The sequence below is a fragment of the Schistocerca piceifrons genome, chromosome 6 (assembly GCF_021461385.2).
Source record: "Schistocerca piceifrons isolate TAMUIC-IGC-003096 chromosome 6, iqSchPice1.1, whole genome shotgun sequence".
Classification (NCBI taxonomy): domain Eukaryota; kingdom Metazoa; phylum Arthropoda; class Insecta; order Orthoptera; family Acrididae; genus Schistocerca; species Schistocerca piceifrons.
This window is the reverse complement of record NC_060143.1, coordinates 549,729,246-549,745,327: the sequence shown is the minus strand read 5'-3', so window position 1 is coordinate 549,745,327 and position 16,082 is coordinate 549,729,246. Positions and strand designations below refer to the sequence as shown.

Here is a 16,082-nt window from a genome sequence, read left to right as displayed (position 1 = left end):
ACAATATTTTTCTTTTCTTTGTCTTTCCGCGAAAGGCAAAGGCCCCGAAATCGAGTGTCGGTCCGGCACACATTTTTAATCTGCTAGGAAGTTTCAATATTTTTGTTAGTTTTGTTCTTTGGTTTATAATTTCATGAAAGTTTTAGAGTGAGCGTTGCACGTAGCTTTTCAAGTGTGAGTGATAGCATCGGTTAAAATACTTGTTCTATAGGTTTGTTCGTCACTGCTAAACAGAACGTAATAGACGATGACGGCGCAGTTTCTGTATGATACATTTTAAAGAACAAATCTAAACATCATTGGGCCGTACTGCTCATCATCTCCTCCCAGCTCTCAGATCGCGGTGCCGCACATAATGCGTCGAATAAGCTATGTTAGACTAAAGTTGTAGACGTCGTAGCCATCTGCACCGGCAACTGTTAGCAAACTTGCTAATCATCAGCGCACTTCTGTCTAAATCTTACCATATGTGTGACATTCGATACTGATGAACGTACTTTCGTAGATACTGGATGCAGATACGATGCTAGTTACATATATGCCCCATAAAATAATTTCCTTAGGTTTGCCCACTCTTAACAATGTTTGCATGATCCTCATATATGCTAGCAAAGTTACAGGCCAAACTGTTTCACTACCAGTACAGCCCAACATTTTGTATTGCATCTCCACTTCTTCGCAATAATCTTGGAGAGCTTCTAAACGCGCTGTGTATGTACAATAATACGATTACATCTTTGGAGCTATGTATATGATTAACGCGGGGCTAATTTCTAAAATTCCAAGTGCCGGAATGAATCTCTTCAGCCATACAATCCCCTCCCCTCTCCCCAGCAATAAAAATCGTCACACACACACACACACACACACACACACACACACACACATACACACACACACACACACAGTACCTCACCCCATATCACTTCTCATAGCATCACGTTGGTCGCCCATTGCGACATTCAGGTTGTGTCGGCGCAGTGGCAATTTAATCAAGTTGTGATTCAACACACGTATACTATTTCGAATCACCGGCGCCGACTTGTTCCAATGAGTTCAAAAAAAGGTCCCTTGGGAGGTGCTGGAAGGCGTTTCGAGCAGAAATTATGATGTGGTTAGATATCAACTGGTACAGATCCGATGGTTGAATAGCGTCTTGTGTTAGATGTGCATCGCAGCCAACAAGATGGTCTCACTTTGTGCTCTCACCACCATTTTTATAGTCATTGCCAAAAAAATTCCAGTCACTTTTTTTTAAGGTTGTGCTTTTAAAGGATGTCCATTATACATAGTCTAACGAAAGTAGTTTCGCCCCTTAAATCCAGCTCCTCCAATATTTTGATGTTAATTTCAGCTATAGGATGAAAGTACAGCTGTAGTATTGGAAGTATATTGATGTCTTTAGGACTTAAAACATCTGCAAAAATACAGGTACATAGGGCATCATTGTAATGGTTTAAGGTTTCTTTTGTTATTTACATGTCCTCGAACCGTTCAGTACAACATCAGACATGTCACATTCGAGACAGAAATAATTACTTCTATCAGACGTAGAGTAGGATGGTATTAAGCGACGAAATCTGAAAAATATGGCGCAATCTCATTTTTTTACGATAATCTCTCAGTTAGTTCCCCCACCGCAAAACTCCGTTTTGGAGAAAAGAAACTCAGAAAACGGTCAGACGTTTTATGAAATGATTTTTCCAAAAGTTTTATGTCTCCAGCCTTGTTGTCAAAGTTGGTGTGTCCAGGAATCCTTCGTACTCGGTTCGCTAGACAATCAAATCAAACAAGTTTTATTACAAAAAAGTAAATGATAATACTTAACTTTGACAATCACACAGATGTGTCGCAAGAAAAGGGCGACGTACAAAATAAGCAATCTTTTCAGTGTAATAATTCCGAAGCTTATGTTGCATAGAGTGCACAAGCGAAGTAACGAGCGTTGACGCTTCTATCCAAATCAGAACTCTTGAAGCTACTACTGAACTTGGGCGTCGCTAGTCAGTCGCGGCGCTTATGTCCTTTTCACATAGGGGCCACTGCTGACGCGTTGTCGTCCTGGAGAGGGGTCGGTCAGCGTGCGATTGGCTGACGGCTTCTCACAGCCATCTCTTCTTTATCGTTCCTGACTTGCGTGCCGGCGCTTGACTTTATGCCGCAATAAAAAGTAAGAGATGAAATAAGTTATAGAAATAGTTTATCCATGTTTGAATGGTGCTGTAAATCATGTAAAGCAAATGAGGCACGCCAAATGTGTCTGTAATCTATTTTGTGTCTTTTAGAAAAATCATTTTCCAAACAATTTGACCACTTTTTCAAAAATATTAATTTTCATGTTTTGCTCAGAAGGCATGAAATATATTTATAGATTTGTGTTCTATTATAAGCAGCATGCAGGTGAAAACAAAGCAACGAAGTTTCAGTTTATGCTATAAGCTGATATTTATCTATTCAACACGAAAGAAAGTATTCAGGAATTTCTGCATTAGTAACTATTATATGCAAAATAGGTAGGCCCTGAAATAATGAACCTCTTCACACTCCATTATACAGCTAGCAGCTGTTACCCCTCAAAGCACTTTTTTTCCTAATTACTGAGTACTTACAAGCACGTAAACCTTCTTTGTAAAATTAGACATCACGGTGGTTAATTTGATACCACATTTATCTAATTCCCACTATTCATTTGGTTATGAAAATTCGGAGTAAACTCCCTCTGACAAGGGAAGACCATGACGTTTGGGTCACGGATTCACTTCAAACATTGTGCAGCTTTAGTACGCCTTTAAAACTACATAATTCCTAGTAGTAAGGTGCAATCGGAAGAGAGGTTTTACGCGTCTATCATGGAACTGATGTATGTATGCGAAAGGGGTGGTTATAACGAATTATTGTGGTGAGGTTGTTAACGTTCGCGCTTTGCGGAAACTGATGGACGAGGCGACAGTTCGAACCGTCCGTCATTTTTTTTATCAGTGATCACAGTATTTAATTTGACATCTGAGAGGTAATATAATGAAAAAAACCACACGCATTTTCATGAAGTTATAGCGAATTTAATGTGTTGTTTGACCATTTACTACTTTCAATTAAATTTTCAAGGACGAGGGACTGGCTTGGAAGGCCCAAGTCAAACCTCGATAGGTAATGACGTGACTGACGTCATTCAGTAATATAGTAAGTCACAATGTGCCAGACCACAAGAGTACTGTACTATCACGCGTTGGACGTGCTCTCGACGTCACACATTTCAGGATGGCGCTTATCATACAGACATGCAAAACATAAATTAAAACAGCGTCTACCACATCGAGTGAATGAAGTTTTCCCGCCTTTACACGGAATGTCCAGAGTTTCTAAGGGAAAACATATCTCGTTGATATGTTGAAAAACTTCTCTTTGTGCCGATAGTATAGATTAAACATTAAGTTTGAGCGGGAGCCGAACTGTCGCCTCCTATACGTTTGTCTTCTGAGGCTCGAACGATAACCACATTTTCTTTTTTAAATCACATTTTGTTCGTCATTGTTCGTAGCATTTGTTGGGATCGAACGTCCCATGACACCCGTACATGTTCTTCGTTTACTCAGTCTTTTTGTTACAGAGGACAACTATCCATCTGATCGAACACGCTGAGCTACCGTACCGACATAACCACTTCATCACGATGAACCCTAACACGCAGTACCTATTCACAAATAAATCAGTTACATAACAGACGCGTAAAACTTCTCTTGTGATTTTCTCCGAATTGCCACAGTAGTGCATCTTACTGCTTCCGCATTATTTTGTTTTAATGGCCTTCTAAAACTGTACAAAGTTCGCAGTGAGTCTGTGATCCCAAAGTCGTGGCCTTGTGAATGAAAATGCTTGCAGAACAAAAAAGGCGAATTTATCCTGGGGAGAGTTAGGAATGTAAAAGAAAGGAACTAGCTTTTCGACTTATTTGGCGGCTTCAAAGACGTTTAAATAAAAATATTTCGACATATTCGCGCCTTCTCACTTGTTAATACTAGTACCCTTGTTGGGTAATAAAATGAAGCGCCAAAGAAACTGGTACAGGCAAGCGTGTTCAAATACAGAGACATGTAGAGTGGTAGAATACGGTGCTGCGTTTGGCAACGCCTATATAAGACAAGTGTCTGGCGCAGTTGTTAGATCGGCTACTGTTGCTAACATGGCAGGTTATCAAGATTTAAGTGAGTTTGGACCAACGACGACTGAAGAGAATCGTTCATCGTGACAGAGGTGCAACCCTTCCGCAAATTGCTGCAGATTTCAATGCTGGGCCATCAACAAGTGTCAGCGTGCGAACCATTCAACGAAACATCATCGATATGGGCTGTCGGAGCCGAAGGCCCACTGGTGCACCCTTCATGACTGCACGACACAAAACTTTACGCCTCGCATGGGCCCGTCAACAACGACATTGGACTGTTGATGACATTTGCCTGGTCGGACGGGTCTCGTTTCAAATTGTATCGAGCGGATGCACGTGTACAGGTATGGAGACAACCTCATGAATCCATGGACACAGCATGTTAGCAGGGGACTGTTGAAGCTGGTGGAGGCTCTGTAAAGGTATGGGGCGTGTGTAGTTGGAGTGAAATGTGACGCCTGATACGAGATACGAGTCTCACCAGTGACACGTACGTATGCATCCAATCTGATCGCCTGCGTCTGTTCCTGTCCATTGTGCATTCCAACGGACTTGGGCAATTCCAACAGGACAATGCGACAGCCCACACGTCCAGAATTGCTACAGAGTGGTTCCAGGAACACTCTTCTGAGTTTAAACACTTCCGCTGCCCACTAAACTCCCCAGACATCAACGTTATTGAGTATATCTGGGAAGCCTTGGAACGTGCTGTTCAGAAGACATCTCCACCCGTCGGATTTATGGACAGCCCTGTAGGATTCGTAGTGTCATTTCCCTCCAGCACTACTTCAGACATTAGTCGAGTCCACGGCGTGTTGCTCACTTCTGCGTACTCGCAGGGCTCCTACGCGATATTAGGCATTTGTACCAGTTTCTTTGGTTCTTCAGTATATAGTGCATCTGACGCGTATACTCACTCAAGGTTACTAAAATTTGGCTTTACGTAGAAATTGAAATTAATCACTTAATAGAAAACTGTTAAAATTAACCGGAGTAGATGTCCATTATTGATAGTGGATGCAATTTTATTAGTGGCGAAACTGACTTACAGTGAAACGCTGCAAAATTTAGAGGGGAACATCACCACCAGTTTTGCGAGCCCAGTATGTTACCTACAGGCGAAATGTAATCGTAGCTTGGAGACTATGACCAGATCATTTAAGGTCGCGTGCTTGCATTCATGTTTGCAAAACCCTTCGCGATGTTCGGCAGTTAGTCTCAGGGACGCTGTAGCAAGTTGCAAATGTGAATAACTGGCAGAATACTAATTACAAAGGCCATTGCGTCTCCAACGAAACGATCCGTTAAGCTCGTATTGGTCGTTGGCTGCAACAATAAAACATTTCTTCTATTTTACATCTATTAGAACTGTTAAATGAGAACTCATGAGACTTAACTAATTTACATTAATTTAATTACGAGTACTTCTAAAGGTACACGTACATCAGATTTATCTACACAAAAGAAAGATTAGTTACTGGTACACAAGGAAAGCAGCTATAGTGCGTCCTAGCAGTAAAAAAGCTAAGTGACAAGAGAAAGAAATCAGAGCATGAACGCTTTTCACTTAGTTTCTAAAACAAAAAAGTTCTATAATCGGTTGCAATCAGCCACAAGCTGACTGCCACTACAGCTTTGAAATGTTATTTATGAAATAATATTTCTTAAATTTAACGTACTTAGGTTGTTTATTTTTGAAGTCATTTACAGTAAAAAATAGATTAGTGAGCATTTTTGCACTTCCCGTTGTTTTTGCGAAGTGACATTTACATAAAATTACGTGAGTCTGTCCATGTAATGCTTCACACTGTGTCAAGTTAAATAGCATGTCGTGTGAGATCAGATTAGATTTGATTCAGTTTTCGTCCCATAGACCCAAAAATGAGATGATTGTCTTGGGTGTAGAACAAGTCAGAAAGTATAACATAAAACACTTGAATTTGATACTCACTTCCGTGATCATTTGTAGGAAGATAATCAAAATATGTGAATGCATATCAGTAATCCCTCCTTCCAGGATCTCACCACTCTTTGGCGGGTTCATGCTTGGCTACCACCGGGCCCCAGCCTTTGCAGCATCTTTTTCCTTCCATGATAAGGGTCTATTCTCTTGCTGTTCTTTTTCCCCTCCATTGGGGAACATGTTTGGGTTGTTTTTGGAAATATGTTCTGCATTTTCGTTAGTCAGTATCAGAATACTGTCCACTGTTCCTTTCTTCGTTCACCTTCTTCTATCCTTCCTCCGCTTCGACATTTGAGGTTCCTCTTTTTCTTCTTCCTCCCTGTGAACTTCTGAAGGCTGGCCCATGCGTCTGACGCCTAACAGGTGACTGGGTAACGCGTAATTCCTAGCCCCGGGTCGACAGATTACGCATGAACCTCCTGGTAAAGGCCTGGCCCAGGTAGGGGTGACTGCCTGAGCTACTACCTTCCCAAATTGCCGATTGTTCCTTCCGTCAGGTGTTCAGGAGGTGTGACCTGTGGTGCAGCCCCCCCCCCCCCCCCACCTAAGGCGGGTGTGCCACCTTTTGAAGTGAGCCCCCAGTATGAAAGAGCGTGCCTTGGAGGCACTGGCTATCATGGGGGATTTTCTCATAAAGAGCCTATCATCTTCAAAGTCAATGGCTACGAAACGTGAATGGAATGAGGCTCCTGATTCAAAGACCCTCCCAGCTGCACCACAGTTCCTCGCGGTTTCTCATACTGAAGATGGTCAGTCCTTCACTATGGTAAATCGTATTATTATTCAGAAAGGTGTTGATGCAGTTGCTGTCCCTGTGAAATCCTGCTCTCGTTTACACAGTGGTATTTGGTTTTTGGAAACTACTTCTGATTCTCAACCACAACAACCGCTTGCATCTTCGCTCCTCTATGGCTATCCTGTTCGTGTCTAAGCCAATCGAATGCTGAAATCTTCCCTTGGTGTTATTTACACAAGGCTGCTCGATCGTCTGACCGAGGAAGAAATCCAAACGTACTTTTCTGATTGGGGTGTCATTGCAGTCCATCAGGTGATCAAAAAAGAAGATGCCTCCTTAGTTCTCTCACGCTTTTGATAGAGTGGTTCCTCTGTCAAAGATCAAAGCAGGCTATGAAGTTACCACAGTCAGACCTCATATTCCAAACCTGATGTGCTGCTACCAGTGTCATCGTTACAACCACACTCGATAGTCCCGTCAACACGCAGCCAAATGTGTAGCCTGGGGTAGGGATGCTGATGAGGGGGATTGTCCGCCTCCTTCTCTCCACTGCATAAACTGCAATGGCGACCATGCCGCGTCCTCCGGTGATTGCCTCGTGTATCTGAATGAACGGACTGTCCAGGAGATTTGGGTGAAGGAAAAAGTACCTTGCCTAGTCGCTCGCAAGTTGTTGGCTAGTCGCAAACCCTGTGTTGTACCATCTGGCAACTACAATACCATTTTTGCAACATCTCGCTCCACGAAGGACATGGCCATGCAGACATGCAACCTCAAATTTAGCAATGCAGTTGTGAAATTGCCCGGCATCTAGGTAACGTCTCCGTCTCCTCATCCAGCTGTGCAACAAGCCACCAAACTTTCGCCTCAAGGGGCGAAGTCACTAGCTGCACAACTGGCAGACTGGAAAGGACAGAAGGAATACTCCTATGAAGACCTCAGACATCCCTCCAGCTAACCATCTGAGTCTTCCTCTGCCAACCAGAAAGGCTCCAAGAAGTCAAACAAATGCAAATGGTCGTTTCCTGCATCGACTCGAAGATTCTTTTCGACAGTGTCGCCATGTCATACTCTCAATGCGCCGACCTCTATGTCACCAGTGCGCACCACCTACCGTTTTTCTGCTGTGAACTCTGCAGGCTGACAGCTGGAGAACGCCGACGCTTCTGTAGACCTCAAGGAATAGGATCCTCCCACCTCTGTGCCCTGTAGCAGCAAGTCTTTGAAGGCTGGCACTTGGCACACCTATTCCCATTTGGACCTATTCTTCTGCACTGCCCAGATTGCCCGTTGTCTCGCGTGGTCCGTTCTCTCTGACACATACTCGAGCGACCTTTTCTTGTGTGTTATCCAACTGCTGACTTCTACCCTATCTATGTAAAAAACCAATTGCAAGCTATCTAAGACCGACTGGAGGCTTTACTCCACTATTGTGATCTTCGACACACAAAATTTTCCCATCTGTAATGGCCAGTTAGAGTACCTTACAGACGTTATCCTTACCACCACAGAATGTTCCATTCCTTGCACTTCCTCTGTACCACGCCTTATCCTGGTGCCTCGGTGCAATGAGGCGTGCCGCGATGTAATTCGTCCATGGAGACATGCTCTCTGCGTTTTTAACTGTCATCCTATGATGGAAAACTTTAAATCATTATATGTCTTCGTCGCGTTCTTCGGGACAGCAAAAAATATAGTTGGATTTCATTTCATTCAGTGGTTCTTTTGAAAGTTCCACACCCTCTTCCATTGTGTACGCCAATCTCTGGCGGCTCTCTGGCACCTAGACCCATTCCCCAGTTGCTGGCCTGAGAGTAGCACACAAAGTTATCATGGACCCTACTGCTATCACCAAGACCTTGGGTCGCAACGTAGCAGAGACTTGGAGCTCCTCCACTATCACCCTGCCTTTCTCCATCGGAAACGAGCGGAGGAAGCTCGGGCGATACCCATCCCTTCTCAGAATCGTGACTGCTACAATGCCGCCTTTGCTATGAGGGAGTTAGAACATGCTCTCTCTTAAAGCCGATCCTCCGCCGAAGTGACAGACGCTGTTCACATTCAGATGTCAAGCACCTTTCTCTTGAGGGCAAGCAATTTCTGCTTAATACGTACAATTGCATCTTGGCAGATGGCACATTTCCCAGCTGCTCGCATGAAGCCTTTGTAATAGCTATACCTAAGTCCGGTAAGGACGAACACCTTCCCCTAGCTACCGCCTCATATCTCTCACCAGCTGTGTTTGCAAGGTGATGGAATGTACGATTCATGCCTGGTTGGTATCGTGGCTCGAGTCTCACAATTTGCTAACCACTGCACAGTGCGGCTTTCAAGCTTGCCGTTCTGCAGTTGACCATATCGTCACTTTGTCCAACCATGTCATGGATGGTTTTCTGCAGAAATCCCAGACTGTGGCCATGTTTTTCGATTTGGAGAAAGCCCCTGTCTCCTATTGGAGGACTGGTATCTTCTGTACCCTCTACACATAGTGCTTCCGTGGCCACCTGCTCCATTTCCTTCAGGAATTTTTAAAGAACCGAGTTTTCAAGGTATGTGTGAGTTCTGCATTGTCAGACACCTGTGCCTCAGGGTTCTGTCCTGAGCGTCGTCCTCTCTACTATCAGCATTAGCCCTGTAATGGCCTGTTCCCTGCTGGGCATCTCCGGCTCCCTTTGCGTTGACAATTTTGCCATATATTGCATTTCTCCATGTATTTGTCTCATTGAGAAGCGTCTTCAGTATTGTCTCGATCGTTTTTACTCAAGGATGATCTACAATGGCTTTCATTTTCCACTGATAAAACCATTAGTATGATTTTCTGGCGACGCAATTGGTTTCTTCCACCGTCTTTACATCTTAAACCTGTTGCTCTTCTGTTTGTTGAAATTAAAAAATTCCTGGGGCTCATGCTAGAGAAGAAACTTTATTGGTCCTCTCATGCATCTTACCTGGCAGCCCAATGTATGTGATCCCTCAATGTCCTACATGTCCTCAATGGTACCTGCTGGGGTGAGACCAAACCACCCTCCTCTGTTTGTACCAGTCCATTGTCCGTTCGAAACTACAGTATGTGTGTTTCGTTCATGCAAGTGCATGTCCGTCCCTCTTACACTGTCTCTATACAATCCACCATCGTGGCATCTATTTGGCCACCGACACCTTTTATACTAGCCCAACTGAGAGTCTGTATGCAGAAGCTGCTAAACCACCATTGACCTTCTGCCATGACTTTCTCCTCAGAAGATATGTATGCCATTTGTCTGCCGTGCATGGCCATCTACAATGGCTCATCTTTGATGACTCCTCTGATTGCCAGTATGGGGCATGTCCCTCTTCTCTGTTACCTCCTGGAGTTCGCTTTCGGCTCTTTCTCCAGCAGCTTAACTTCACGTTACCTTCAACTTTCCCAGTGGATCTGAAACCTTGACTACCTTTGTGCGCTGGTCTTCATTTCCTTCCTAAGAACACTACTCCAGCCTCACTCTATCGCCTTCACTTCTATGACCTTTACATGGAACTTCATGAGAGTACCTCGGTGTACACTGATGGCTCTCAGACTGACTGTGGTGTCGGATGATGATGGTGATGGTGATGGTGATGGTTTGTGGGGCACTCAGTGGCGTAGTCATCAGCGCCTGTACAAAGTCCCAACATTTCCACAGTCCAATTTTTTACCCAATCCAATCTAGCCACTGTCACGAATGATGATGATGATGATGATAATGATGATGATGATGACAAGACGAGGACAACACTAACACCCAGTCCCCAGGTAGAGTAAATCCCCAACCTGGCCGGGAATCGAACCGTGGTGTCAGATGTGCCTTCATCATTGGTACCAACGTTTTTCGGTATAGGCTTCTGGAACACTGCTCAGTATTTACAGCCGAGCTCTCTGCACTGTATCAGGCCATGCAGTGCATTTGGCGACACAGGCTTTTCAGTTGTGTCTCTCAGTACCCTTCAAAAGCTTTGTGTGCTGTACATCATCCATCCCTTAGTGCAAAGGGTCTAGGAAAGCTGTCACTTGCTCATCTCGATGGAGCCACTGTGATGTTTATGTACGGTCCTGGTCATGTCGGTCTGACAGTAAACGAGGCTGCTGACCCTGCTGTCAAGGCTGCAGTCCTCGTACCTCGGCGTTTTACTTCTTACATTCCGTCTGATGACCTCTGTCAACAGATAGCGTCACTTTGGAATGATACTGGTCCTCCCTTTGTTGGACAGGCTCCAGGTTATTGAGCCTCGCCCAGCGGCCTGGATGACCTCTTCTCACCCCTCTCGACGCGAGGAGATTATTTTAGCTAGGTTGCGTATTGGGCACTGTTTTTTAGCCATCGCCATCCGTTAAGTGGTGCTCCCCCACCACTTCGTGCACATTGCGCTCGACTTTTGACTGTCCGCCATTTCCTGATGGAATGCCCTTTTTTTAACCGCTTATGTTCCAGTTTGTGTTTGCAGTCTGGGTTACCGGCTTTTCAGCGAACGACGCGTGGGCTGTCGACCACGTTTTACTTTTTATCCGTCATAGCAATGTGGTGAAGGGCATTTAATTTTTAGTTCTGGACCTCCGTTTCTCTACGGCGTATTTTGTAGACCTTTCTCCACGTCCATGTTTTAACTGTCTTCCGTTGAGTGGGATACTGTGTAGTCGTTTTTCACTCCTCTCTTTGCTTCGTGTTCTACAGTTTTGACACTGCCCGTATGACCCTAGTTGTTTTTGCTTCCTAAAACGAAACAAAACAGACAAACAAACATAACGGTAAACTGGAACTTCTAATGTTTACAGAATTAATACACTGGCAGAATGAATCATATTTATGCTCTTGTAATAAATTTATCATACACAAAATATCTAATCTTTACCGTTGTGACCAAGTGCTGTCAAAAGTGTATCAAACAGACATTTTTACTTAAACTGGCCTAACAGTCTCTTTTAACAAATTCGTGTCTCTAGAGGAGGAGGAGTTTCCTTTCAAACTGTGCTTTACCTGAAACCAAGTTTTTAATGGTTGCTGGTAATTTATTAAAAATGCGCGTTCCTGAATATTGGACCTCTTTTTGGACCAAGACAAGCGATTTTAGGTCTTTATGTAAATTCTTATTCCTAGCATTCATACTACAGGGTGTCCAGAAAAGGGCTCCCTGATTTCAAAATTAAATATCTCGAAAACAACGACCGATAGAGGAATGCAGTAAACGGTAAGTTTATTGTGAAAGCTGTAAGAAGTTTATACAGCAGTTTGAAATAATAGTTACAAAAGCTACTAACAGATGGCGCTGTACGCTGTACAGCTCATATCAGCGTACATAAGTGAAATAATCGTATGAAAACAATCTTTGCAAACAATCACATCACAATGTTTTCAAAATGTTCACCATTGGCACTACAGAGGTGGCGCAAACGAAGAATGAAATTCGCCATCACATTTCGTAGTGTCTCAACCGAAATGGATTCACATGCCACAGAGATCGCCGATTCAAGTTCGTCCAGCGTGGCGGAATGCTTCGGGTAGACCATGTCTTTCACTGTCGCCCACAAAAAAAAAGTCACAGGGAGTCAAATCCGGCGAATATGGAGGCCAATCCATGCCTGCACCAGTAAATTTGGGATACTCGAAAGCAATGACTCGATTCCCGAAGTATTCCTCAAGAAAGTGAAACACTTGTTCGGTCCGATGTGATCGGGCTCCATCTTGCATAAACCATTCAGTACCTGGTCGATCCTCTAATGCTTGCTGTGTGGCGACAAATTGTTCCAAAATTGCAACGTAACGTGCACCAGTGACCGTTTCTCGAATGAAAAAAGGGCCAATAATACCTCTGCTGCATACTGCAGCCCACACAGTAACTTTAGGAGGATACAGGGGTTTCGCTTCACTCCAATATGGCTTTTCGGAACCCCAAAATCGCCAGTTCTGCTTATTCACGTATCCATTCAGGTGGAAGTGTGCTTCATCTGTAAACCAGATGCAGCCAACATCAAATCCTTCACTATCAATCATTGTGAGCATCTGATTAGCAAAGGCAACCATTCGTTGCACAGCTCGTACGGGTATGGCCTGGTGCGTTTGAATTTTGAATGGAAACATGTGTAGGATCTTTCTCAGTATTTTCTGCGTGCTGGAACGCTTCAAACCAGTCTCAGATTAACTTCTAAGGACGGATGACATTGGATTTCGCTGAATAATTCCAGAAACTGTGGCGATATTTTCAGGCGTAACAGCGGTTTGCTTGCGGCCAACATGCCCCACTAGATCATCAGTTACGCTGCCTCTTTGTTGAAATTTTGCGAAGAGCGTGCGAATGGTTTTCGCATCAGGTCCTTTTGGAACATTAAATCGTGCTTGAAAACTTCGCCTTGTTGCCGTAGGACTCTCTTCTAACCTGTGGTACACTAGCACCAGACAAACGCGTTGTTCAATGGAGTACATGGTTTTAATCTCTTCCTTCGGTACGCTAACCTCCTTTCACGTTATAGTGGAACTGATCGCTCTGGGCTTCAGATCACTATTTATACTAGGCATTACGCATGGCGATTACAGCGCCATCTGTTAGCAGCTTTTGTAACTATTATTTCAAACTGCTGTATAAACTTCTTAAAGCTTTCGCAATAAACATACCGTTTACTGCATTCCTCTATCGATCTTTGTTTTCGAGTTATTTAATTTTGAAATCAGTGAGTCCTTTTCTGGACACCCTGTATGTATTGAGCTATTGGTTGGTAACAGGCATATTACTTGCAACAAATTTCAAAATGGCTCTAAGCACTGTGGGACTTAACATCGGAGGTCATCAGTTGCCTGGACTCAGAACTACTTAAACCTAACTGACCTTACATCCGAACACCTGCCCACGATGCACGCCCAGGGCCGCCTGACCCAGGCGACCCACTTCTCCGCTTGCATACCTGTGTTCATCACGCTAGAGAAGACGACGTGGCTATTCGCTCGCTCGCTCATCTCAGCAGACAAAAAGCGTTTCTGAACCTGTTAACTCGGGGCTGGGCGTCTACGTACCTACGAGAACTGCATCTTCTACTGGAATCTGCTATTATGAAGTCTTACTGATTAACAGTACTGCAACAAAATTTAAGATCAATACTCAATATAACAGCTTTTTAATAGCGTTTAGTCTCTTCTGCTTAACAGTCCTCATTTCATACAAGAAGTGGTGCCTTATGCAACTAATAAAGATTTTGGCATTACTTTTATTTTATTATACGTATACGCGCGGTACAGCCGTAACGAATTATAAGTAAGACTATGGAGTTCCGATCACTGTAGGACTAATAACAGAAAGACTCCATAATACCGGATTCCAGAAGAAGATGCAATTCTCGTTTGTACGTACACACATAGTTACCAGTTGATAGGTGTGGAAACGTAGTTTGTCTGCTGAGTTGAGCGAGTGTAGGCATACTACCGTGAAGGACGCGCCGCGACCTGCCTTTCTCGTAGGCCTCGGAGTGGTTACTGCTTACGCCATCAAGTGCAGTTGCGAGGCGGCCCCAGCGTCAGAACATATAACGGCCGAGATTCTTGTCGGCCGAAATAGCTCAGTTGGGAGAGCGTTAGACTGAAGATCTAAAGGTCCCTGGTTCGATCCCGGGTTTCGGCACGCGTTTTTTTTTTATGCGATTCAAAACGGCTACTGACAGTACCCCTCTCGCACTCCACAAAAACCGACTGCAACGTACGTACAACAATGAGACCTGACACAACACAAAGCATGTAAGACACACTTCCCTATAAAAGATCTAGATGTGCCCTATCTCTCTCTTTCTCGCCATTCCTCCAAAAAAGATTTACTAACCCGTCACAATATAATACATTCCACTGACACCCATTAAATGTGTTTGTTTGCCAAAATGTAACATCTTAGCAGCTCATGTTTCACGTATATGCTTCACTGCCTTACATAATGTAATCCTGCCCGAGGCAGAATTCGAACCTCCGACCGTAGCAGCAGCGCGGTTCTGGAATGAAGCGCATAGAACCACTCGGCCACAGTGCCCGGCAACAAATTTCATTAAGAATTAAATATACTGAGAAAGAGTGGTTGGAATACCCAGTTCCATCAACAGGTTTCTCGAATTTACACCACAAATGAGTCTTATTGCACGCTTTTGCACTCTAAGAACTTTTGCTTGGTTTGCTGAGTTACCCCAGAATGTAGTAGATTGAAAGTAAGCAAAGTACGCAAGGTTTTTTTCTGTTACTTCTGTATCTCCTATGTCTGACATCATTTGCACTGCAAATACTCGTACAGACTTGTTTAGGCGCTTCAGAAATTCTGTTGTGCGCCCTTCCCAACTGAATATACTATGGAGCTGTAATCCCAGAAATTCAACTCTGTCAACCTCTTCGATCTGCGTGTCTTCATATGTCATACACACACTGGAATGAAATCTTTGCCGGCCGGAGTGGCCGAGTGGCTCTAGGCGCTACAGTCGCAGGTTCGAATCCTGCCTCGGGCACAGGCATGAGGGTTGGGTTGTTTGGGGGAAGAGACCAAACAGCGAGGTCATCGGCCTCATCGGATTAGGGAAGGACGGGGAAGGTAGTCGGCCGTGCCCTTTCAAAGGAACCATCCCGGCATTTGCCTGGAGCGATTTAGGGAAATCACGGAAAACCTAAATCTGGATGGCTGGACGCGGGATTGAACCGTCGGCCTCCCGAATGCGAGTCCAGTGGCACAGGCAAGAATGCGTGTGATGTCCTTAGGTTAGTTAGGCTTAAGTAGTTCTAAGTTCTAGGGGACTGATGACCTCAGAAGTTAAGTCCCGTAGTGCTCAGAGCCACTTTTTTTTTTTTTTAAATCTCTGGCGTGTTCTGAACTGCATGTAGTGGGTCTTTTCATAGTTAAGTGACAGTGAATTAGCTTCAAACCATTTATCAATGTCAGTGAAAATTTGATTAACAGCAATTTCTAAATCTGTACTTGACTTGATATCTATTGCAATGTTTGTGTCATCTGCAACAAAACAAACTTAGCATTTGGCAATGTAATACGCAAGAAGTCTTTAATCTATGTAAGAAAAAGCAACGGTCCAAAGTTGGAGCTTTGAGGCCACATACCGTCACGTCATCCAACATATCATTTGTCATGTCATGCAGTATGACATAACGTATCATTACAGTTAGTGATGCATTCAACCCCACTCTAGGATACTTTCTACTAGAGATGAACCCCCACTCTCGGATACCTCCTATTGTAGA

General features: G+C 44.0%; 1 non-coding gene across 1 annotated transcript; it reads left to right on the top strand.

Moving 5' to 3' along the window:
* The first annotated feature begins 14,408 nt into the window (after positions 1-14,408).
* On the top strand, positions 14,409-14,481 carry Trnaf-gaa. The gene has a single exon. It is a non-coding gene; the product is annotated as a tRNA-Phe (tRNA).
* Positions 14,482-16,082: the final 1,601 nt, after the last annotated feature.